We start from the raw sequence: 26,011 nt of genomic DNA on the forward strand, positions 1-26,011 counted from the left end.
CTGAAGTCCCAGCTCACTCCAGTTTTCAACTGCTGCTCTGCCTGTTTTCAGGTCCATGGAACAAGATACCCCTGTTCCAGGTACCTCTATTTCCCACCCCACAATGCTTTCCTATCTCCTTTTATGTGTTGTATCCCCCTGTACATTATAAACTCCTTGAGGGTAGGAGTTGTTTTTCTTTTTAACTGTATCCCTAGCATTTAGTACAGTGACAGACACATAGTAGACATTTTAAAATGTTGATTGGATTGGAATAGATTATTATAAGAATAATTATAAGGAATAGATTATTATAAGGGTCAATTTATGTGCCACCTCTGATCTCCTTAGTGGTTTGTGGCTAGGAGATGAAGTAGATAGAATACTGGGCCCACAGTTGGAAAGATCTGAGTTAAAATGTGAATCTAGGTATTTATTAGCTGTCCCTAGGCCAGTCACTTGTTCTCTGTCTGCCTCAGTTTCTTTGATTGCAAAAGGCAGATTATAATAGCAACTACCTCTCAGGGTAACTGTGTGAATGAAATGAGATAATGTTTGTAAAGTTTATTAACACAGTACAAAATATACATTTAATAAACGCTTGTTTCTTTCCTTCCTCCTTCTTTAATGCTCTCTCTTCCTCAAATTTTCATGCATGTACCCATACATACATATCAAAATACATGTATGTAAACACAAAACAGGGTAGCTAGGTGATACAGTGGATAAAATGCAGGCCTGGAGTCAGGAAGACTTTATGAGTTCAAATCTAACCTCAGACACTTACAGATCATTTAACCATGTTTGCTTCAGTTTCTTCAGCTGGAAAATGAGCTGGAGAAGGAAGTGGACTGTTCTTCATTTTGTCTTCATAAACCCTGTACCTTGCCCATACCAGGCATTTAATAAATGCTTGTTGGATTTGATTAGAAAAAGGACAATACTGATATGTACTAGTAGAATGTCAACACTGGAAAGGACATTTAAAATAATTTGTCTACATTCCTTCCCTGCCCCCCTCCCCCGCCAGTATATACATAAGAAAGAGAGAGCCAGAGAGACCAGACACCTACATTTAGTCTGCGGAAATGCCAAGGAGTAGCGTTTGGGGCCCCTAGCTCCCAGGCCATCCTGCTTTCTACTATGCTGAAATTGCCTGAGGTATCATCACTCCCTGTCCTAGCCCCAGTAGTCTTGTAATTACTGTATCTACCTGGACTAGAGACCTGTTCAAGGTTAGTGAATTAGTGGTTAATTGGGGTCTGCATATCTAAAGCTGACAAATGTTCCTTTCACTCCTCCATGTTCTCTCTCTAGCCCTCTGGGTTAATCTGTCACCATTTGCTCAAATGGTGGCATCTACTTTTCATTTGCCTAGTTTTTGGACTCGGGTAAACCTAGAGCTTCCGTTCCTGAGATTTAGGGGTAAATGATTAACGGGTTTTACGTCCAATACTAATTATCTCCAGTCATCTCCTTTAAATTCTCTTCATAGTTTGCTTATGGCTGAAGTTGTAATACTTGGAAATGGATGACAATAGAAGGGTTAATAAAAGAACAAGTAAGATAGATATCTACATTGTTTGGAAGCTTTCAAATGCTGTAGAAAGTGGGAGAGATTTGGGGAAATATCCTGCCTTACTCTGGATGTTTTTCTAAATTAGTTTTTGGGATAAACTTGATTTCTTATCTTTTGCCTTGTGGCAGAATGGTGTGATATTGAAGAGTGCTGGACCTGGAGTCAGGAAGATCCTGCATGTGACACTTACTGGCTCTGCGACCGTGGACAAGTCACATAACCTCTCTCAGACTCAGTTTCCTCAGTTACCCATAAGATGGTATAATAATATCTATACTACCGACTTGACATAGTTGTTGTGTAGTTCAAATAAGAACTTTTCAGTGTGCTTTATAAATGTTACTTATTACCATTTTTATTATTCTACTAAAATTCTGATGCAGACCAAAAATTCAAGCTAGCAGAGGGTTCTTGTTAGTTGAGTGCAAATTAACGGAGGTTTCATTATATTACTGAGAACTTAAAAGGATTTGGAGGCATTTTCCCTAATGTTACCTCTTCCCTGTAAAGTAGGAGCAGCAAACATTATTATGGAAATTAAGGTACATTGGACTAGAACCTGAGACTTCATTTCTAGCTCAATGCTTCCCCCCCTTTAATTATATTATGCCTGTAGCTAGAACCGAGCTTCAGAATTTGCAATTATTAGCAGTTAATGTCTTCATTTTATGGGTATACCATGTAAAAAGGAGAATATTTCATATGTAACTTGCTGCTTTTAATTACTGGGATGTTTAATGTCCATGGATTAAACAGTGTGGAGTAGTGGAGCGCTTGGGAGTTGGAAGATTTGGATTCTGATCTTTTCAGCTTGAAATCTATATTCCTATGAGTTTGTGAAAGGAAGTATCTTAGCCTGGTATAGTGAATAGAAGTCTGTTTTTGAAGTCAGGAAGACCTGGGTTCAAGTCCTCTCTCTGATACATACTAGTTGGATGATTAGGTAAGTCACTTAACCTTTCAATGTCTCCAGCAAGTCTCCAAGACAATGGGTTAGTTACAAAGGCGTTGCTAATCTGCATCGGTAGAGGAAACTTTCACATTGGGAGTTCACCACACCAGATGTGATCACAGGTCTGGACTTTCCTCACCTCCTTTCCCTTCTCCCCTCAAATCCTATGAATTAACTGTTTGTGTGACCTTGGGTTATTGCCAAGCTTTGTCCATTCTACCCCTACAATGCCATTTGCATCTCTTTCCTTTCCACTGCACTCAGCATAATGCCTGGCACATAGTTGGTGTTTAATAAATGTTTATTGAATTGAGTTGAATTAACATAGCCCCCAGCATAGTTCAGTCCCTCATCACTTTTTTGCCTGAATTTTTGCAATAGACTTCTAATTGGTCTTCCTACTTCTGCTCTCTTCCCTATTAGATCTAACCTCTTCATAGTTGCTAAAAGATCTAATCATGTCATACACTTGCTCAAGAATATTCAATGACTCTCCTTTGCATCTGGGACAAAACATAAGCTCTTCAGCCTGGTTTTCGACACTCTTCACAATCTGGCTCCAGTCTGCCCAGGGTTGTTACACATTGCTTCCTTTCATGCAGTCTACATTCCAGCCAAATTACCCTATTTGCAGTTTCCTACCAGCTTGCTTCCTGCTCCCTGAACTTATTTTATCTCCAACCTTTTTGCCATTGGACAGGCTATCGTGGATACCTAGAATCCTCCTCATCTCTTCAGATTCCTGTAAGACTCAACTTAGATAACATCTCCTATGAGGAAACCTGATCTCCCCTAGATAGTCTTTTATTTGTATGTTTTTGCCCATCAAACTATCTTTTGTGGACCAATATTTATAAGTATTCTATTTCCTCCTTCCCCCACCCATGAGGTAAGCAGCAATTATTTTTTGTTTTGCCTTTGTATCCTCAGTGACTAGCCCAGTGCTTTACACAAGGTGAAGCACTTAATACATTCTTATGCAATTAGAATCACTTTTCTCTGAACTTCAGTTTTTTTTAACCTATAAAATGAACAGTTTGAAATAAGTGGTTTGTAAAGTATCTCCCAGTTCTGATATTCTGTGATTCTTTGGCTCAATATGGATTTGAATGATGTTTCAATGATGGATCAGTGGATCAATGATGCAATTTTCTTCTCTTCTTTAGTGAATGAAGGCAGGGGGCTCGTGATATGTATAGCTTAATGAGAGAGGAAAACAAGTGGCAAGTGCCTATTGAATTCTACAAATTTGTCCATTTGGTAGCTTTTTTTCTTCCCATTTTGTAACTTAATAAGTATGTATGAAATGCCTGTGAGCAGAGCAGCAGACTGGTGCTAGGCAAGATGTGAAGTTCATTTAAGATGCTAGTTCCTGCCCTCAAGCAACTTCTGATTTAGCAGAGTGCCTTCTTATAAGAATGCAACTGAAGTTTGGGCTTAGGGCTGTGTTGTAAGGCCCAGAGAAATTTTTCCCTGTATCATGATGGCTCAGCACCCAGGCACCAATAAACAGCAGCCCAGGACCCTGTGTGTAAACTATATTTAGCTCCCGTTGACATTTGCTGTATTCATGTTAATTGTCAGTCACAGTGGAAGCCAGAGTGTGAGTTCGGGTTGTTTTTCTACTGTTCCTGTGTCTTTCGATTGTTTCCTAGGAAACAGATAACTGGGACTGTGTAATGAAATGTCAAATACAACACAAAATAACTGAACTAATAAGGAAACAATGGGAGCATTCACAGTTGACTATTAGCTCCTCTGCTTGGCAAAGAAGCAACATAAAAAATACCTGTCTTTGCAAACTCCAACAGTTTGCAGGTGTCTGACTAATTCTTGCTTGTCTTCATCTTTGAAATGTCTCAAGGTAATAGAACGGCTGCTGGTGTGTAATTGAGTGCTGCTTGTGTAATTGGGCTATGGTCAATTACTGTGTCCCCATATAGACCAAACTTTCATTCCAGATCAAGTTGGATGGACTCTCTGATGCAGGCTTGGTAAATTCACTTGAGGCCAGGTCACTAGTCAGAGTTTCTAGAGTAACAATTTCCCTCTCCCTACAGTTTATAAAAAGTACTGATTCTTCCATAAATCCCTGGGAAAATGCCAGGTTGCCCCTAGGGTCTAGCAAAACGTATGATATATTGAATAGAGTACTGGACTTGCAGTTAGGAATATCAGAGTTCAAAGTTAACCTTAGACACTTACTAGTTCAGTGACCCTGGGAGAGTCACGTAACCTGTGTGCCTCAGTTTCCCCTCTGTAAAATGGGCATAACAATAGCACCTATTTCCCAGGGTTGTTTTGATTATCAAATGAAAGAATATTTATAAAGAACCTTGTGAACCTTAAATCATTATGTAAATGCTAGTTATTGCTATTATTATTTAAATTCATTCTGTTCTCCCTGTCACTTCTTAGTCATGTGATCTTGAATATGATTCTCATTGTTCCCAGGTTCAAAATGAGACAATTAGACTAGATTACGTCTATGGCCCTTTCTGATCAGATGGATTTTATGACTTTTTTCCTGTGTGTTCTCTCCTTGGAGAAAGACCATCTTCTATTTGATGAAACACTTTCATTCTGTATCATAAAACACACACTCTACCCTTCTTTCTCTATGAAACATTCCCTCATCAAGCAGAACAAAGTGAGGGAGGAAGGGAATTCCATGTAGCCTAAACATAGCAATTACATCACATTCCCCTTCTCAACCTTCCCCACTTCCCACATACTCATCTTCCCTAACATCAAAGATCATGGTTGTGAAATCTGATTCTGATTCATAATTTGGAAATAAAGCTTCCCAAAATTGCAGGGTTGGGGGAAAAAAAAACCTTACTTTCTGCATGATCTTTGGGAATATGGAGGAAGATGTCAATATTTTCCATCTCCTAAGTAATTCCATTATGCAGCATTTTCAGCATGAACCCAACTCCTACCACGTTGCCCTCATAGAAGACTGAGGAACAGAGAAATGAAAATGGCAGGGATGGAGAGAAGTGGTAAAGTCAATAAATATATGCATCTCCAAATTCTTCTTTTAGGAGCCTATTATAAATACCAGAGAAGTAAGTTTGTAAGATTCTAGAATTTGGACTCTTTCTAGGCAAATGCTATGAGTCAAAAGTTGTATTTGATTTCCTCCAATCTTCATATAGTCATGCCCCTTGACATTATAAGCTAGGTAATTGCTCAGGTTAAGCTGTCTTCAATTTGCCCAGAGATGTGCTCCTTTGACTTTGTCAACTTAGAACCCTATTTCCTTCTTCTGTTAGGACCTCACTTCTCAGACCTACTTACTCTTAGTATTTAGAGCTGGATGGAGTCTTAGAGATCTGAACTGAAAAAGATCAGTTTATATTCTAATCCTGAAGGACAATGCCAACGACTATATAATTACTGAACAACTGTGCTCATTTCATACACCAGCAAGGTTATACTTAACTTTCTGCAAGTTCATCTTCAATAATATGTGAATTGAGAATTTTCAGAGAAGCAGACTGGTTTTCAAAGAGGTAGAGGAACTAGAGACCAAATTGCTAACATTCACTGGATTATGGAGAAATCAAGGGAGTTTCAGAAAAAAAAACCAAACCATCTACTTCATTGAGCACATCAAAGCTTTTGACTGTGTGGATCACAGCAAAGTGTGACAAGTCCTCAAAGAGATGAGAGTAACAGATCATCTTATTTGTCTCCTGAGGAAGCTGTATACAGGACAAGAAGCAACATTTTGAACCAAAGATGGAACAATTGATTGATTTAAGATTGGAAAAGGAGTAAGACAAGGCTGTATATTGTTGTCTTATTTATTTAATTTATATGTGGAGTACAACATGCAAAGTGCCAGGCTGGATGAATCAGGAGATGGAATTAATGTTGCCAGGATAAATATCAGCAATCTCAGATATGCCAATGATACTACTGTAATGGCAGAAAGTAAAAGAGGAATTAAGCCTCTTGAACAGGAGCTGACTTGAAGTTTTAACATAAAAAACCCTAAGATCTTGGCAACTGGTACCATCACTTTTGGACAAATAGAGGGAGACAAATGGAAGAAATGTCAGATTTTATATTCTTGGGCTCAAAGATCATTGAAGACTATGATTATAGCCATGAAATCAAAAGACGCTTGCTCCTTGGAAGGAAAACTGTGGAAAATCTGGAGAAGCAGAGACATCACCTTGCCAACAAACAATAGTCAAGCCTACAGTTTTTCCAGTAGCAATTTATGGCTGTGAAAGTTGGATTATAAGGTAGGCTAAGCACTGCAGAATCAATGTTTCTGAATATTTGTGCTGGAGAAGACTTTTGAGAGTTCTCTGAACAATAAGGAGATAAAATCAGTCAGTACCTAATGAAATTACTTTAAGATATTCACTGGAAGATCAAATCTGAAGCTTAAGCTTAAATACTTTCACCCCATAATGAGAAGACAGACATCATCGGAAAAGACGCTGATGCTGGGAAAATTGAAGGCAAAAGGAAAACATCATGTCAAAGGATGAGTTGGATGGATGGTATCATGGAAATCAAGTTCATAGTACATTAACGTGTACAGATTTTGAGAGATAGTGGAAGATAGAAGGGCCCAGCATGCTATGGTCCATGGGATCATGAATAGTCAGACATGACTGAACAAAAACAACAAATCTGACCTCCACATTTTCCAGAGGAGATACTTGAGGCCCAGAGAGATTAAATAAATTGCCCAAAGTTATACTGGTAGTGAGTAGAAGGCCTGGGACTCAGAACTCAGGTCTTGTGACCTCAAATTCAATGTTCTTTCTACCATGTCTCTGATTTCCATGCTCTCCTTTCTCCTACCTCCAAATCAAGATTCTTCTCTAAAGCAGATGGAGCAACCTAGCCTAAACTTCAACCCTGGTCTTATATGTCCCTCCCTAAGCCCTTGGCCTATTCCACATACTCTGTTAACCTCCTCTATAGAATGATAAAGTCAGACTAGATGACCTTTTGTGGTACCTTCTATGTTTATGTATATGATCCTATGAATGATCGCTGCAGGTTCTAAGCATCTTAAGACTTAAGGATAGTGATGTTTTGATGGGCTGCACTTTAGAGGGGTAGCGTTTGCAGCATAAAGAGCACTAAATTTGGCAAACTGGCTTTGAACCCTGACTTTGCCATATTTTGTGAATCTAAATAAGTCATTTGACCTCTAGTCTAGGACTTACTTTCTTCATTTATAAAATAAAGGGGTTAGACAAATTGATCTTTCAAGTTCTCCCTAGTTCTAAATCTATGATCTTTTAATTAGGCCCGAATTGGCTTTTCATGTGATTTTCCCAACTTGGATTCTTAAAATAGCTCTGGCAAAATATGATCAGAAGAATATGAACTAAGAAATCTTAAAGCTAAAAGAATCTTAAGAATTATCCAATCTGTCAGGGTAGCATAGTGAATAGATAACTGACCTTGGTATTAGGAAGACCTAGATTCAGTCTCACCTCTGACAGTTTATAGAGACAATGAAATGAGAAATTTTAAATCAGTACCATATATTGTGTGACCAGGCATGGATAACTCTGTATCCCAGACAATTCTATACATTACATAGTACATATTTGTCTCCATTGGGAAGAATATCTTCTCTGGGAGTTCTCAATACCAAAGAAATCATAAATTTGACCTAAACAGAGATATTATCCAATCCAACATTCTTGTTTTTATAGTTGAGAACTGCCTCTGGTCACAAAATTTAGACTATAGTTTGAGTCTTCTGACATCCAGGATAGTTTCCTTTTCACTACACTATGACTTCTTCCTCCCCAGTCCTTTCTTACTTTACAAATAGTATCTCTACTTATTAATAATTCATTCAGACTTAGGTCATAGGCAAGCCCCAGGAATGGTGAGGAGAGCACAGTTTTGTTAGAGAAAAAAGGTATTTTTACCAGCTCCCAAAGACACTGGATGTTTCTGTCCTGAAAAACAAAACGACCCTAAGTTCCCAGAGAATTGCATACATCATTTCACCCACCCTTTTGGAAAGGAAGCCAACTTTGAAGTGGTAGAACAAATCTGTTCTGATGTGAAGCTGTTGAGCAATAATACTCAGGAGATCTGAGGATGGGAGAAGCACTCTCCAGCTCTCACTAACTCCAAAGCTTCAGGAGCACGACATGATTGGATATAGTTATGGACTGAAAATTAGAGTAAGCACCACTTCCTCTACTCTGTGGCCCTTGGAAAGTCACTGAACATTCTGTACCTTTCCTTTCTTCATGAAATGCCCTCTCTCTTCTCTCCTCTCTATTCCATCTCTTGTCTGCTCTTCTCCTTCTCTCCTCTCTTCCTTCCCTGTCTCTCCTCTTTCTTCTCTCTCTTCCCCTCCCAACTCACCTCTTCTTCCTTCTTCTCCCCCTTCTCTTTCTTATTCTCTCATCCATTCTCTTTTTCCTTCTTCATCCTTCTCAGTGTCTGTCTCTCTATCTCTGTCTCTGTGTTTTTAGTCTCTCTGTCTCTTTTGGTTATAAGTGTATTTAAATGAAACATAAGATAAGACCCAGTGGCATCTGTATGAAGTTGGTCATATTCATCTAGCTATGATAACCAGTAGCATAAATTTAAAACCTGGGCTCACTTTTGCCTGTCACGGCCTATTGAGGCCACATGTGGCCTTCTAGGTCCTCATATGTGACCCTTTGACCGAATCCAAACTTCACAGAACAAATTCCCTTAATTCCTTAGGTGCAGCCTTTTGATTGAGTCCAAGTTTTACAGAACAAGTCTTTCTATTAAGGGAATTTGTTCTGTGAAGTTTGAATTCAGCTGAAGGGCCACATTTGAGGACCTAGAGGGCCATGGGTTTCCCACCCCTGATCTAGATGCTTCACTAGATGTCACTCCTGCAAGGATGCCTACACTTTCAAGCAGAGTGGCTGTCTACCTCTTTTCAAGAACTCCCAATCCATTTGGTAGGACCAATGTTCTGGAGTTAGAAAGGAGCCTCTGAGGCCCCCCAGCCCCTCTTCTTTTACAGTTGAAGAAACTCACCCCAAAGGAAATGAAATGACTTTTTCAAGGTCGCAAGGGACGTAGGTGCCAGAGATATTATTTGAGGACTCCAGACCCATAACTGTAGTGTTTTTCTCCCCAAGACCAATGGACCATAGTTACACAGATAATGACAATTAGTTCTTGCTGTGGTTCAGTCCTTTTAGCCATGTCTAACTCTTCATGATCCCATCTGGGGTTTTCTTGGCAACGATATTGGTGTGGTTTGCCATTTCCTTTTCTGGTTCATTTTATAGGTAAGGGAACTGAGGCAAGCAGGGTTAAGGGACTTGTCCAGACCTACACAAGTAGCAAGTGTCCAGGCTGGATTTGAACTCAGGCTTTCCTGACTCTATCCACTCCACCTACCTGTCCCAGTGACAATTGGAATTGAATGTAAAATCCAATAAGAAAGGAAGGAAAAAGAAGAAACGGAATGGGTACTAACTGGTATGGGGGGAGAGGAGAAAGAGTGAGAGAGAGCATGAGAGAGCAAGAGTGAGAGAGAAAGCGTATGTGTGTGAGGAGCCCAGATTGCTCATTAACAAATGGGATTCAAAAGAAAGATATAGAACAGATTTAGCAGAGGGAGAAAAAAATTCCTTTGAAGAGACACAGAGAGGAGGAGGAGGTTCAGTTCCAGAGACATGACTCAGCAAGATGGCAAGTAGTTCTCTGAGGTCACAACAGTACATCAAGCTTGAGGGTAAGGACTGATGGGAAGAGGGAGAGGAAGCCTCTTGATTTCTCTCCCTCTAGACATCTATGGACATAAAGGGCTTGGGTTTTCACCCTGATAAGAGGCCAACTGCAAAAAGAAAATAAAAAAGACATAGACTATTTTCTTTTAGATGCATCATACTGGAACATGTTGCCTAGAGCTCTCTATAACTGAGTACTGCCACTAATAATAAAAATAAAAACACACATTTGTTGTCCTTTATAATTTGCAATATGTTTTACATCCATTGGTTCATTTTATCCTTACAACAATCCTGGGATGTAGTTGCTATTATTATCTCTGTATAATTTTACAGATGATGAAACAGAGACTTAGAAAAGTTAAAGTGAATTGCTCAAGTTTATATGAGTAGTATTTGTGAGGATAGTTGAGCCCAGGTCTTCCAACTTCAATGTTCAGTTCACTTAGATACCATACCACCTAGCTGTGTGGTCCTGTGCAAACCACTTAACCCTATTTGCCTCAATTTCCTCATCTGTAAAATGAGCTGGAGAAGAAAATGACAAACCACTCCAGTATCTTTGCCAAGAAAACCTCAGCTGGGGTCATGGAGAGTTGGACACGACTGATTTGACTCAACTACCACCACTACCACCACCACCAGAGCATCAGATAATCACCTTATATAGTTTCTAGATGGATTTTCCTATGACCACAAAAATTCAGTTTGATATGAAGGAAATAAAATATCTTTTTTTCTCCCACCCAGATCTTTTGTCTTAAAGACAGCTAGGTGGTGCAGTAGATGGAACACCAAATCTGAGGTCAGGAAGTCCCAAGTTCAAATCTGTCCTCAGATAATTACTTTTTATATGACTCTGGGCAAATCACTTATTCTTTGCTTCAGTTTCCTCATCTGTAAAATGGGGATGATATTAGCACCTGCCTTCCAGGATGCTTGGGAGGATCAGATGAGACAATATTTATAAGTGCTTAGCACTATGCCTAGAACATAGTAGACACTTAATAATAATATATTTATATAATTTGCATTTTGCATACTATTTGTATTTTAAAAACTAAGTATGGAGCTATTCAGGGGCATAATGTTAATGAGTAAATACACTTTTAGGTAAAATTAAGAAGGGAGATCATTAGCATTTTGGAAGAGCAAGAAAAATTATCGTCTATTAGATTAAATTGAATAAAACTAGTTTTCTTTGCAAAGATAATTCGCAAATTCTATCGCACTTTGTAAACTTTAAAGCACTATGTAGGACTAGTTATTATTACCTTTTTTAATGCAGAAAATCATACCAGCTGGTGGGTAATAGTCAAAGATTGGATCTCTGCGCTGGAGCCAGAATAGCTGGCTGATTGTTAAATTTGCAGTGTATTTACACCTTAGAAATAAGCAAATATTACAACCAAGGTTTGATTTTGTTGATGTTGAGTGTCTAGACTTAAGAAAGTGATGGAAAAAATGTTAGTAATTCAGATTAAACTTAAAAAATATGAATACAATTTTTTCTACCCAGAGAGCCAGGGGTTAAGTGTTTATGAGCATATCTCTAGATATGTTACATACAGAAATAATTATAACATGGAATATTATATAATAAGTACATATATTTGTAGTTTCAGTACATGTGGGGTTAGTTAATTTTAGGCACTTTCACTGAAATTTAGGTATACCTTCATCAGATGTTTTTCAGAAGGTTATTCCTGACAGTGTGAACCCACCTGAAGATTAGCAAGTTACCATGTTTTCCCATATCATGACTTTGAACAAAAATGTGACCTTTTTATGAAGTCCCTGGAATGTGTCTTTTTAATGTGTTGTAGTAGAAAGAGCATGGGATTCAGAATTAGAAAAGTTGGGTTTGAATTCTGGTTCTGCTCTTTGGTGACCAGAGGACCTTGGGTAAATAACTTTGGTATTTTTTTCGGTTTTAGCTCTGACATTCAATGATCCTATGATTCCTTGTAGATTCATCCTTTTTACTTTGTGATCAAGACCCTTCTGATAGCTTGACTATGGTAGTTCCTAAAGGAATCTATTCATTTTTACCAGTTACCCAACCTAATCATGAGAAAGGAGGTCTTCTTTTTTGAGCCAGCAAAATCTCTTTGCTGCCTATCTCCCTTCTCCCTCCTCCTCTCCCACCATAGATTTCACTTTTCCTCTACTTATGTTTGCCCTGTTTCACTTCTAATCTGACTCTTCTGTAGCTGCCTGACAAACACTGCCTCAATCCACCTGGTATACGGCAGCATTTCAAATTCTTGGTCTAGGGTCCTCCCAGCCATATGGGGTTTGTCCTCTATAAAATCTTATTTCATCTCTCTAGAAGTGAAATAAACAACCTTCTCCCTCCTCTGTTTCCCTTAATCTATATAGGATTGAATGAATGAATAGCCCCTGCCAGCTTGCCCTAGCAACCACTTAGCAACCAGCTTCTTTAGAAATTGCTTTAGATACAGAGTTTAAATTAACCATATCCTTTATAAGAGAACAGGCAAATTAACTGGTTTCATCACAACTATTGGATAGGGAATCAAGGCAAGAAAGGGTGGGGAGAAAGAGGAAAATATTGTGGAATGGTGTGAAAGGAATAAGAAATTACTTCAGTGCCATAACTACCCTGAACATTTAAAGACATTTCTCCACTTACCAGAATGCCAGGTTGTCAGAGTTGGAAAGGGAGACCTCTAAGGGTATCTAGTCCAATCTATTTCCTGAATAGGGATTCTTTCTCCATCTCAAAGAGAATTTAGGCTACGAAAGAGGTGGTCAACCATGAGAACCCAGCTGCCTTAGCAGTGGGACAGAGTCCTGAGTATTGTCATGAATGGTTCAGATTGATGGGATGTGCAGCTACCTCACAGGGAAGAAAGCAGAGGTTGGGGCCAGCTTGCCAGAAAAATGCAATTGCTACTTCAGGACTAGTGGGGTGCTGAATTGCACCCGAACCTTTAAAAATGACCTCTAACCTTGTAACTGTCAGTTTTTCTTGAGTAATCATTTCCAATACCTTATGGCTTTAACCTCAACACTGATCAGCTTGCTTAGAAAAGGCTAACAATCAGGTGCTCTGATTATAGAACCAGAGATGGAAAGTTCAAAGGGATCCTAAAGATCACTCTCACTCTCACTCACTCATTTGACAATCAAAGAAACCAAGGTATTTTATCATGGCAGGAGAGTTAGAAGAAGTTCCACATTGCCTTGGGTAGCATGTATGAAGTGTAACCTGTACCACTAGAGGGAATATTCACATTTATGATATCACAGATTCATCAGAGTACGAAAGAAGTGATTCTCTCTGAAAATGCTGTACTGAAGAGATAGGAAGCATCAGGGTATGATGATCCTGGATGGCTAGAGTGTAGAGTATGGTGAGAAGAATGGTGGGACAAATGAAGCTTAAAAGGTAGATTGGGAGTCAGATTATAGACCTTGAATTTTATCTTGACATACTTGGGTTGCACTTTGTCCAGAAAGACATTTGTTTGGAGAGAGGCAGCGACTTTGATTGGAATGAATACAAGCCTAGGATTCAGGAGAGTCTTGGGTTATAATCCCAGCTCTGATCATAAACTATATAACTTTGGGCTAGTTCCTTTATCTCTTTGGTTGACAATGTCTTCATTTGGAAATGTTGGGTTTGGGCTAGTTGATGGCTGAGGTCCCTCCCAACTGTAGCATCCTCCCATTCTGGGGTGGAAACCATAGAAACTGTTCTAGCCAAAGGAACACAGGAGGGGGAGTTGGAGAATTTGGCAGATGTATTGGGGGCAACGGAAACTGTTCCTCATCTGTTAAAGGGCCAGGAGAAAAGAGATATGTGCTGCCACAGCAATCAAAGTCATGTAGGAGCGTTCCAGAGAGTGGGGGAAGGAATGGAAAGAAGAATACCTTTAAACGACTGCTTAGGATTAGCTAAAATGCAGATAGCAAATGCCAATAGCACCCACCCCATTCTCCAAAGACTCAATAACAACATGCATTTTAATGATTTTGAGAGAAATATGGGGGGCAGGATGACATAATGGATAGAGAGCTGACCTTAGAGCTAGGTTCAAGTCCTAAGTCTAACATATACTGGATGCTTGATCCTGGGTAAGTTCCTTAACTTTTCAAGGAGTTAGGTAGCTCTAATCAGATGAAAATGTAGCTCCTATCTGATTTTAATGTGTTGGTATATTAACGAAAAAAGAAATGTATGAACATGTGTAGTTTCCTAAGTCATAAAGTGGCCCATAGGGATCTTTTGAATGGTTTGGTGGCTCCTATTTCTCTAAGTTTAACACTAGTGATATAGATCACAGGCCTGGCATTAGAATGTTGGAGAAGCACTCTAGCTTAGTTCAGATATGCTCACCACCAGAAAGCTGGCTATTAGAGAAAGACTTTCACAACACAAAATTCTCATGAAACTGTGTACCAAGCCATGGAGAGGCTTTAATCTGCTTCCATGAGGGAAACACCCACGTCAATTAAGTTGTCAGTCTTCTTGAAGTGGAAGTAATGATGCTGTGTTTCCCAGTCTTTGAGTGTGAGGACCTCTTTTTAAGGCAAAAATCATTTCAAAGATTGTCTCTCTCCATCTCTTTGTCTCTCTTTCCTCCCCTCCCCTCAAGGATCCACCAATGAATTCATGTTGCTTATTTTCCTGGAACTAAAGATCAATGTTATACTCTTGTTATGCATATGGATTCAAAGATTCCTTTCAATAGGATTCCCTAAAGGTCTGTGAATTTTGTCAATTAATCAATAAGAATTTATAAAGCACCTACTGTATGCTACACATTACACCAATAGACAAAACTGAAATAGTCTCTGTTCTCAAGGAATTTAGATTTGATTAGGTGAGCCAACATATATACAGTAATATACAACATCCTTCCCTCAGGACAACTTGTCCCAATTTGTACTCTTATGTTGGGTTCCCCAGTTGATAGCTACCTATCATGTTCTGTGAGTCTATACTCTGAAAACTATAGCATAACAGCCTCTTCCAGGGTGCTTACCTTTAATTGTCAGCCAATAGACACAAGCAGCTCAAAGCAAAGGCATTTAGTGAAGATGCCATTATAAGGACAATAATAATAAAATATTCTGCCCATAAGCCTGGGGTGCACTCTCCCAAATTACACAGAGTATCAGTGAGAAGTACGTACACATATAGACATATACTAGTAGAGAAAGTAGATGTAGAAAATACATAGTGCCAAGGCACTTCACCTCTGGCACTGCTGTGCCCAATGCCATTTTCCTTTTTTTGTGGTATACTTATGCTTCTCCCACTGGGTTCAGTGTTTCTGCTGGGCAGATCATTTAGCAGAGCTTCTTGAACTCATTCCTCTGGGCAGCTCAATGCCTAAGGCAGTTGGGTAGAAAGCTGGGTCTGGAGTCGGGAACACTTGAGTTCAAATCCAACCTCAGACACTTCCTAGCTGTGTTACCCTGGGCAAGTCAGTTACCTGTTTGCCTCAGTTTCCTCAACTAAAAATGGTGGTAATAATAATAATACCTACCTATCAGATTCATTGTGAGGATCAAATGAGATAATAATTATAGGGGCACAGCACCTGGCACATAATAAATGCTGTATAAATGCTTATCTATCTGTCTGTCTGTCTGTCTATCAAGAATGATAATAGCTAACAAACACATGTGTATACCTACATCTTATCTATCTGTCTATCTATCAATCTATCTACCTATCTATTAAGAATGATAATAGCTAACACACACATATATGTATATCTACATCTATATCTATCTATCAAGAATAATAATAGCTAACATACACATGTGTATGTATACCTACATCTATATTTATGTATCTATATATTTATGTATGCATGTGTGTATGTAAGTATGTATGTATCTCTCTCTCTCTCTCTCTCTCATTTATCTATCTATCTAATCTGGAGTTTGTTCCTGTCCAGATCTCCTAAGATAGAAGCACCCATGTAGCAGATGATAGGAACCTGTTTCTGGGAGAAGACATTTTGAATGAGAGTAGCCTGTCTCCATTGGCCGAGTAGCTGCAACAATATTGTATCTTTAAAACTACCAGACTAGGACAGTCTCACTCTCTCTTTTCCAGAAGCATCTAGGGGGTAGAGGTTTGTTCACTCAAAGCATGGGTACCATGCAATAAACTGGATATGGGTTGAAGGCCTCCCCTTCCCTTCCTCCCATCACTTTAGGCCTTATGGTCCCATGGGTTTGGGATTTTGGTATATTTCATTTGTCAATTTCAGTCCAAGGTTCAGGGAATGTAACCTCTTCATCTGGGATCTTGAGCCAATGGGGACTTTGTAGCCCTGAGAAGCCAGGATCCTGGGAAACTGTCCTTGGGGTCTTGGACTAGGAATGTGGTGAGGCTATCCTTTATAGGAACTGAGTTAACTGAGAACCTAATCTCTCTCTTCCCTAGAGATTGAAGGGATATAGTAGGGATTATGTCTCCCAGGTATTAGAGGAGGATTGTTTGTATTTGTTCTTGCTATGTCTTTAAATATTCTTTGTAAAAGCTAATCTGACTGTTAAGTGGTTAAATGGAACTGGGAACCTCTAAATTTAGGGGAACACAGTCAGTGGAGATGAATCAATGGCAGAAACTAGGTACCATTTAACCCCTTTTAACAGTACTGGAGAATCCTGGGGGAGGGGTGCAATATGACAAATCTGACTCTCACACAGTGGCAACCAGTGTAGTCATATATATATATATATATATATATATATATATATATATATATATATATGTACACACACATATATATGTATATATGTATATATGTATGTATGTATAAGTCCTTATCCTTATCTCTATCTGTATCTATACACATAGGCATATACATATCACTTTGTAATTTCTAAAAGATATACAGATATATCTGTTTTGATACTATAACTCAAACTGCTTAATGACAACAGTAAAATGACTTGAGTTTGGGAGTTCTGAGCTACAATAGGGCTGAAGTGGGTCAGTTGTCTTATTTGGTTCAACGCCAATAGGGTGAGCCCTTGGAAGCAGGGGATCTTCATGAAGGTAGCCCAAGGAGGGACAAGCTAACTCAGGTTAGAAACAGAGGAGGTCAAAGCTTCCCTACTGATCAACAGTGGGGTCAAGCTTACCAGTGGTCACTATACTTCCAGCCTAAGAAAGATAAAGAAACCCAGTTTCAAAAAAAACATGTCACCAAGTGGAGTAAGAAATGGTCCAACTATATGAATTTGGTGTCTTTTTTAATAAAAACCTCAGCAAGCTCTGAAGAATGGAGAAAAGAAGCAGTAATTGGTTGAGACTACTAAGTAGGCTTTTCAGATCTACTGAGAGGTGACATGAGAAAGCAGAGGTGGCATAGTGGACAGAATGCTCAATTTAGAAGTCAGGAAGACCTCAGCTCAAATTTAGTCTTTGACACTAGTGTGACTCTGGGCAGACCACTAAACCTACCTGTTCAGTTTCCTCATTTGTCAAATAGAAATAATAATAATAATACTTCCTTCCCAGAATTGTTATGAGAACCAATGAGGTGTTTGTAAAGTACTTTGTAAATCTTAAACACTATATATGCTATTATTATTTTTTATAGGAGTCAGAAGACCTGGATTTGATGTCTGGTTCTTCTATTAATTTCACCTTTCTGAGCCTTAGTTTTCTTATCTGTTACATGAGAACATTTAGGTTACTTATGTCATAATCTTGTTGTGATACTCTAAGGAGATATGTAAAGGATTGCATAAGCCATTATTTGCCTTCTTCCTTTACTAATATCATCATTGTTCCTGTTCGAAGCTCTATAAGAAATAATAATTCCTGAAATCAGTTTAGTATTCTTAAACAGATGGCATCTGTAGCTGATCTATTTGTAAGTTTCGGTCAGTCAACAAACATTTACTTATCACCCACTGCTATGTGCCAGGCACTGTGCTAAGCATTGGAGATACAAAGAAAGGCAAAAGATTGTCTCTCATTAATGGGGAGGCAGCAGTCCACAAATATGTACAAACAAGCTACATACAGGGTAAATAGGAAACAGTTAACATAGGGAAAGCAGTGGAATTAAGAGGAATTTGGGAAGGCTTTGTATAGAAGGTGGGGTTTTGGTTGGGACTTGAAGGAAGCCAGGGAAGGTACGAAGTAGGAATGCAGAAGAGCACTTCAGGTATGTGGGACAGCCAGAGAAACCACCTGGAATCAAGAGATGGAGTAAAAAGTGGTTCTTAACCTTTTGGAGTCATGGATAGATTTCATGGGGACTGTGAACTTGAATGGGAAAAATTTCAATCTTTATTTTCATTAATTTTTAGCTGAAATTTAGCATTTCCTTCAATTATTTAAAAGCATCTTTTTTCCTGAGAAGGGATCTATAAACTTCACCAGACGAGAAAGGTTCCATGACACATAGCTAAGAAGTTCTACACTATACCGAGTTGTTTCTTGATACAACTTGACTTGCGTAAAATGGTTTGGTAAGTCAGATGAAATGTCAGGAGCAATGATCTGCAAGAGAGATGCAAGTGCAAAATGGGCCTGATACAAAAAGAAGTGAATAAAAGTAATGTGATGGAAAGAGGACTGGATTGGAATTTGGAAGACCTGAGTCCAAATCTCGGCTCTGTCCCTTGAATCACTGTGATCTTCGAAAATTCCTTTGCCTCTTAAAAATCTAATTTCATCATCTGTAAGATGAGGGGGTTGGACTCGATGGCATTCCTTTCCAGGTGTATTAATGGATATAAAAAACCCTTTTTATTTGACATAAATTCTCTCTTAGAACATTCCAAGTTAGTCAACTTGTCAACTAGTATTTATTAAACACCTATGTGCCAGGCACTGTGTTAAGAGCTGGAGATAAAAGGAAAGATAAAAAAACAGCCCTTCCTCTTCAGGGACTCAGTCTGATGGGAGAGACAACATTCTAATAGCTATGTGGAAGATGCAGAATGGGTAAATCAAGGAATAACTTCAGAGGGAAGGCACTTAGATTCAGGAGAACTGGGAAAGCCATTCAAGTGTCCTTTAACAGAGGAATAAAATCTTTCAGGGTGAGGTTTGTTTCTTTTTTGTCTTCCTTGGCAATAGCAAAGTGTCTTGGACATTTAGGTGCCTAACAAATATTGAAGTCGAAGTCCACTTAAACATTGTTTGCCAAAATGCAATTTTTTTTGGGGGGGGGAGCAGTTAAAAGAGAAATCTGTTTCTCTTTAAAATATCTTATTGTAATTTTTTGCTCTGTGAAAATGACAAGAAAAAAAAGAAGTCTGGATCTGTTGGTGACGCTGTCACTGCTTAAACAATATAATGGAAAAAAAAGAGAAAAAAGATTCTATTTGTAACAGTCCATTGCTCTTTGTTAGCAGCCTTTATGGGCTGCAGCTGCTTTTTGGTTCATTATAGCCTCGGCTTTAGTGCTAGTGCATCCCGTTCTGAAATCAACAATCTTAGGCAGGATAATAATAATACTTTGTATTTATATAGCACTTTCAGGTTTTCAGAGCACTTTACAAATATCTCATTTGATCCTTGAAACAACCTTGGGAGATAGGTAGTATTTATGTTTCCCATTTTATAGATGAAGGAACTGAGGCAAACAGGGTTAAGTGACTTGCCCAGGGGGACATAGCTAATGAGAGTCTGAGACTAGATTTGAACTCAGGTCTTGATTCCAGCACTTTATCCACTGTGCCACCTCTTGTAATTGGGGGAAAATTAGAAAAGGATGGAAGGGAGACAAATTCTTCTTCTTCTTCATCATCATCATCATCATCATTCTCATCATCATGATCATACGTGACCCTGCCTAAAAATTTCTAAAGAAATAAGACAGACGCCAACTGTGAGTTCCATAAACCAATTAGCAGATGACTGAAAAAATAAGAAAGGAAGTCTGCCCTTCATTGGTCCTCCACTTCTACCTTATCTATCCCTTTTACATGTGGCTTTGGCAAAGCTACAGAAGAAATCCTGTGGGTCACTCACATATTTTGCAGAGAAGTCGGTCCATTATCTTGTTTTTCTCCACTCATTCCAATAAAATGCTTGAGCCTATCTGGAGTGGTTCTGCCTTTGGCATCTGTTCAGAGGGGCTGTCTTATTATGAAGCCCTTTTAGTATATATTTCAATTATAGTAACTGGGTCACTCAGACATTCTCTGAAAGGGATGGAGTTTCTGATTTCACAGTTACTTAGCCTACGGTGTATCTGTGTTATCGTCAATGTCATCACAGACTTCCCCTTTTGTTGAGTTGCCCCCTTCTCCAGGGTGGGTACCAAGCACAGCCACAGTACCTGAGCCTACCTGGGAACAGGGGGTAGGGGAGGGACATAGATGCATTACAGGTTTCCTGCCCATTGGGTCAGTTCACAGTCAGGATACACAAAATATATAGGATGGGTCTTTTGCATAAAGCCTTTCTTGACTTAACCTCTCCTTGTTCCCTGCCCCTCCCAACTGCTAGGTCTCTCCGACACAAACTATGTTGCATTTAAATACGTCACATTTATTTTTGGTTATTGTCATTTATGTTTTACATACTTATATATGCCCTTGTTTTCTCCCTGTTAAAATGCAAAGGATTGTTTCATTCTTTGTACTTGGGATCCTAAGCATCTAGCAGTCTAACTCAGTGACTGGCACATAATTGGTGCTTAATAAATACTTGCTGATTGATTGGTTGGCTCTCTCCAACAACTACACCCCCTTTTGCTTGTACAGCAGATAAAAAGGTTTCCTTTCTTGCTCCACTGTTAAGCTCATTTTGCCCAGAAGGCATGAGAATGACACCTAGTCTTCTACTCATCAGTGGTATTTACCATCTTGTCTCCTGAAGTGGATCAGATACTAGCACCTTCACAGAAGCGATGGAACAATTACTTGTAACAATGAGTCCCTTTTCTTCTCTTGGCTCTGATTGGCTTCCTTAGCTACTTGGTGAACAGAATTTTTCTCTTAGAGCTACTCTCTTCTTTGCCCTACCGTGTGTTTCCCCAAACTGGGGAGGGTAGTTGGAGTCTCTCTGGGTACCTCTAGTGAAATCTTCTAACCAGAGAACAGATGTAGAATGCAGACATCTATTTATTCCTATATTGTATACATACAGGCAGCTAGGTGGCATAGTGCATAGAGCTCTAGACCTGGATGCAGGAGACCTGAGTTCAAATGTGACCTCAGACAATTACAAGCTGTGTGACCCTGGGCAAGTCCCTTTATCTCTATCTGTCTCAATTTCTTTATCTGTAAAATGGGGATAGTAATAGTACGTACCCTCCTAGGATTATCATGAAGACCAAGTGAGATAATATTTGTAAATTGCTTTACAAACCTTAAAGTGGAATTTATACGGCATACTTTTATAAATGCTAACTATTATTATCATCAGTCTATCAAAGAGTACCACTATGTCTATATAATAAAAATCTACTTATACTTTGTCCCTGCGTAGAAATGGATTGCTTCTGCTGTTGCTATGGAGGAACTTATTGGTTTGAGAAATTGTGTTAGCCTACAGTTTGAGTAGTGCTGCTGAGTCAGGAAGGTGCATGACAGACCCTGTCTCCGACCATGCTGTTATAGTATCAGGTCAAGTTGAGGCAGAGAAGTGGTCATTTCCTTGGGTTTCCTTACATATAATCTCCTGACCATGCTCCTACTTGAAATCTCTACCCCTTTACCCAGTTTTCCTACTCATCTCTGATAGAGTTTGAAAGGGTGGTTCAGCTGTGTGCTCGAGGTTAAAAGGACACACAGATGCCCCAACAGCCAATTCCTTTCCTCTCTCAAGGCGTTTTTTTTAGGAACTACCAAGACATATATTTGAAACTGATGTTAGAAGAGGTAGGAGTGGTAGACAAGCCCTTGGGTGTGTGAATTAGGGAAGGTGTTATGTGAAAAAAGGTTAGATAGAAGTCTTGAATTACTGTGGAGAATGGGACTGTGAGTATGAGGAGGAGAAAAATAGTAAGGTGAATGAATAAGTTTATTATGTATGAGAAAGAGTCAAGGAACACCAGTGGTGGCTCAGTGTACAGGAGAGGGAGTGCTATGACAAGTTTGAAAGCAAAGTTCCTTGCTTTGTATTAGCATGCAAGCTTCTTGGGGGTAGGGACTTTTCTTCCCTCCCTCCCTCCCTTCCTTCCTTCCTTCCTTCCTTCCTTCCTTCCTTCCTTCCTTCCTTCCTTCCTTCCTTCCCTCCCTCCCTCCCTCCCTCCCTCCTTCTTTCCTTCCCTCCCTCCCTTCCTTCCTTCCTTCCTTCCTTCCTTCCTTCCTTCCTTCCTTCCTTCCTTCCTTCCTTCCTTCCTTCCTTCCTTCCCTCCCTCCCTCCCTCCCTCCCTCCTTCTTTCCTTCCCTCCCTCCCTCCCTCCCTCCCTCCTTCTTTCCTTCCTTCCTTCCCTCCCTCCCTCCCTCCCTCCTTCTTTCCTTCCTTCCTTCCCTCTCTCCCTCCCTCCCTCCCTCCCTCCCTCCCTCCCTCCTTCCTTCCTTCCTTCCTTCCTTCCTTCCTTCCTTCCTTCCTTCCTTCCTTCCTTCCTTCCTTCCTTCCTTCCTTCCTTCCTTTTTTCCTTCCTTCCTTTTTTCCTTTTTCCTCTTTCTCTTCTTCTCTTTCATTTTTCCTTTGTTTCTTTCTTTCTCAGTGTTTATCTTTTTTGGTGCCTTATAACTCTTGAAGAAAATTATAATCTATTCATGATCTTCTGTGTCATGTATAAACTTGTAGCCTTTTTTATTTCTTGATCCTGGGCCACATCTTCCAAAATACTTTTTTTTGGCCATCTTCCCTTATGCCTATTTGTAAAGTAGAATCACCAATTATTAAGAAATATATTTTTTTCAGTTTTGAAGGTCTTACTGAGATTTTTATAGAACTTCCCCACAGCAGTCATTGTATATAAATTGCAATTGTCTTCATGGTGCTCTTTTTTGCTTAAGCTCATTTTAAGCACTGAAAGGCAAGATGATTAATTGTTCCATGAAATTATATTTCTTGTTGCTTTTGGATGCTGATGAATTGTGGGTAACATGACTTATTTATTTTTTATTAATATTTGATGAAGCAAAATAAAACAAAAATCAGTCTCCCAATGTTGAGAGTATATCATCATCTTTAATTAATTTTCAGCTCTTTTCAGGTATGTCACTTAATGCTTTTTTAGGAATATCAGTTTAAGGAATATCAGATTTAAGTCAATCTAAAGACTGACTGCTAAAAATGCTTCAACAAAAATCATGTTTATATTCAGTGATGGCAAAAATAAGGGAAAAATAATTCCTATTGCTTTATGGAAGCGGAGTGATGGAGTGGATAGAGAGCTGGCCCTCAAGTTAAGAATATTTCTATTCAAATCTTGCCACCAAATAGGTGCCTCTAGTACCTATTGGCTACATGATAGGTGTATTGGGTAAATTGTGAATTTTTCAGTATCCTTAGGCAGTTTTATAAGACAATCAGTTGTGAGTCTGTATTGGTAGAAGGAGTTTTCTGCACCTATAAACTTGTGGGTCTGGATCCAAAACTAAGACAATACCAAAAATTATGATGTAAAAGAAAATAATTTCCAAATACGCTACCTATGTACTTAGTGTTTGTTTTTGGTTGCTACTTTTGAGGACTAAATTGCCTAGTCGATGGAGACTGCAATATAATCTGAGGACATACCTCTGGCCTCTGACTCAGGCAACTAATATTCATGCTTGGATATGTGTGTGTGTGTTGATGTGAAGGGGGTTTCTAAATGGGTGGGTGGACCTGGGATGCCTCAATATTCAAAGTTACAGAAGGATTTAAGAAGGTGTTAAAGCAGTTCCTCAAGTATGGTTCTTTTTAGTGTTTCAACTCCCTATTCAGTGAATCCTTTGGCTATTACCCTTCACCCTCAGTTCTTGACTCTACCTTGTAAATTCCCTGGTTACTTCCTTAGTCTAGATTTCAGGCTGCAGGTATGTTCCTCTTTGTGTTCCTACTTTTACTACTTTCTTGGTTGACCAAGGCTGCCTAATTTCATGAGCAATTGATCACTTAACTGTTGATTTTGTTGCTGTCTGATCTCTTGATCTACTCCACAAACTTAGGAGCTGGACTCATGTATTCTGTTTCCATACCTTCCACTCAAGTAGCAGAATACTCTATTATGGAAATGAATGCTAAGGAAGGAGACTGCTCTAGAACACACAGAAAAACTACCAATTATATGAATTTATGTTGAGTTAAAGTTGATCAAAAGTCCCTAAGACATAAGTGTTAAGTTTGGTCTTGGTATCTTTCAACAATCTTGGAAAACAGTCTGACATGGGCTCTTACTGTTTCTGTGTTAATGGCATACTCATTATTTCAGACTGTTTAAAGCAAGAGTCAGGGAAGACCATGAGAGTACCTAAGAAGTCATAGATGTGCATGCATGTGTGAGTGCGTGCATGTGTGTGGGTGAGAGAAAGAGAGAGAGAGAGAGAGGATTACTGCACAACCATACTATCCCCGCAGATCAACCAACCTCCATAAAAAGCAAAATATAATAGAAACAAGACTCCCGTGTGATATAATGGAAGTTAGAGGAGCTGTTCAAACTCTGTCTTTGACACTTAATACCTATATGTGTTTAGGTAAGTTACTTAACCTCCCTGGGCCTCAGTTTCCCACCTTGTTCCTTCTCTACCTAATAGATATTTATCTTCAGCAATTAAAGTTTAAAAGTAAAATTTATTTATAACATTTTAATTGAGAGTCTTGTTCAACCTTCTGAGAATCATTGATAATGACAATGAAGTGAACTGGAAGGGCTGTGCTTTAGCTCTATTCTGAGGCTCAGAATGATCAGGGCAGGAGAGATTTCCTCTGCGATGAAAAACTGAGATACAGTGGATCTTTCTCAAAGTCTTAAAGGGGGCCCAGATAATAAAGTTGGTTCAATTTTGGTTGGGGGTGGGTGGTGGGAGAAGATGCAAGATGCTCTCTTGGGCATAGAAGAGTTAAAAAGGCTACATTTCCTTCTCTCCCATTCCCCCCTCCCTTCAGTTAAGAATCATTTGTGGAAGCCACAACCTCCACATATGTACTCTCTGCCTCCCAACCATCAGCGTACAATCAGGTCAGGGAGGATTGCTTTGTCATGACATCAGGAACAAATCTGAACTGGCCTTCTTCCACTGTGGTTCCTAAAATTGTATAAAGAACATGATGACGTTTCCTCTACTTATATGGCTACACACAAATTTATATCTTTTGTGAACTTTTTTCTTTATAAACAGTGAAATATATATGGGATATTGTACATCTCAGACGTGTATGTGCAGATATGCCTTAGTCTTTCCTAAATATATTCATGGGCATTTTTTTAGTGAGTCTTTCTTATCAGCTTAACTGTTGAGTTTTCTATTTTTGTTCCAGCATTTTTAAGAGTCTCTTCTGAATTTTGGATCATTGGATACCTAATGTATTTTGATATTGCAAACAATGTGGGTTTTTGAGATCTGTCAATAGTCTGTGAGAAATCCACTGGGGGCATTTTATTGCATTCATCTATACTTGGTTTACTTAATGTATGTTTCTTGATTATTCCCTGGAAAAGAACAGAACAGTGGTGCAGAAGGTAATCTGCAAATAATTTCTAGATGTTTTTGGAAGACATATTATGACTTCACTGGGGTGAGAAATTGCATTCCTAATTATCCTTTTCTTGGGCTAATATTAAAAATGCTGGTTTACCCCCTATGATGATACCTCAATTAAAATAATTTCTTTTGTTTTTTTAAGTTGATTAGTTGTATCTGACTCTTCAT

At 39.0% G+C, this 26,011-nt stretch overlaps 1 protein-coding gene across 1 annotated transcript in view; it reads right to left on the bottom strand.

Moving 5' to 3' along the window:
* Positions 1–26,011, bottom strand: part of RASGRF1 (Ras protein specific guanine nucleotide releasing factor 1) — a 203,789-nt gene that overhangs the window by 139,250 nt on the left and 38,528 nt on the right. The window lies entirely within an intron of this gene.

Source organism: Notamacropus eugenii, chromosome 1 (genome assembly GCF_028372415.1).
Source record: "Notamacropus eugenii isolate mMacEug1 chromosome 1, mMacEug1.pri_v2, whole genome shotgun sequence".
Taxonomy (NCBI): Eukaryota; Metazoa; Chordata; class Mammalia; order Diprotodontia; family Macropodidae; genus Notamacropus; species Notamacropus eugenii.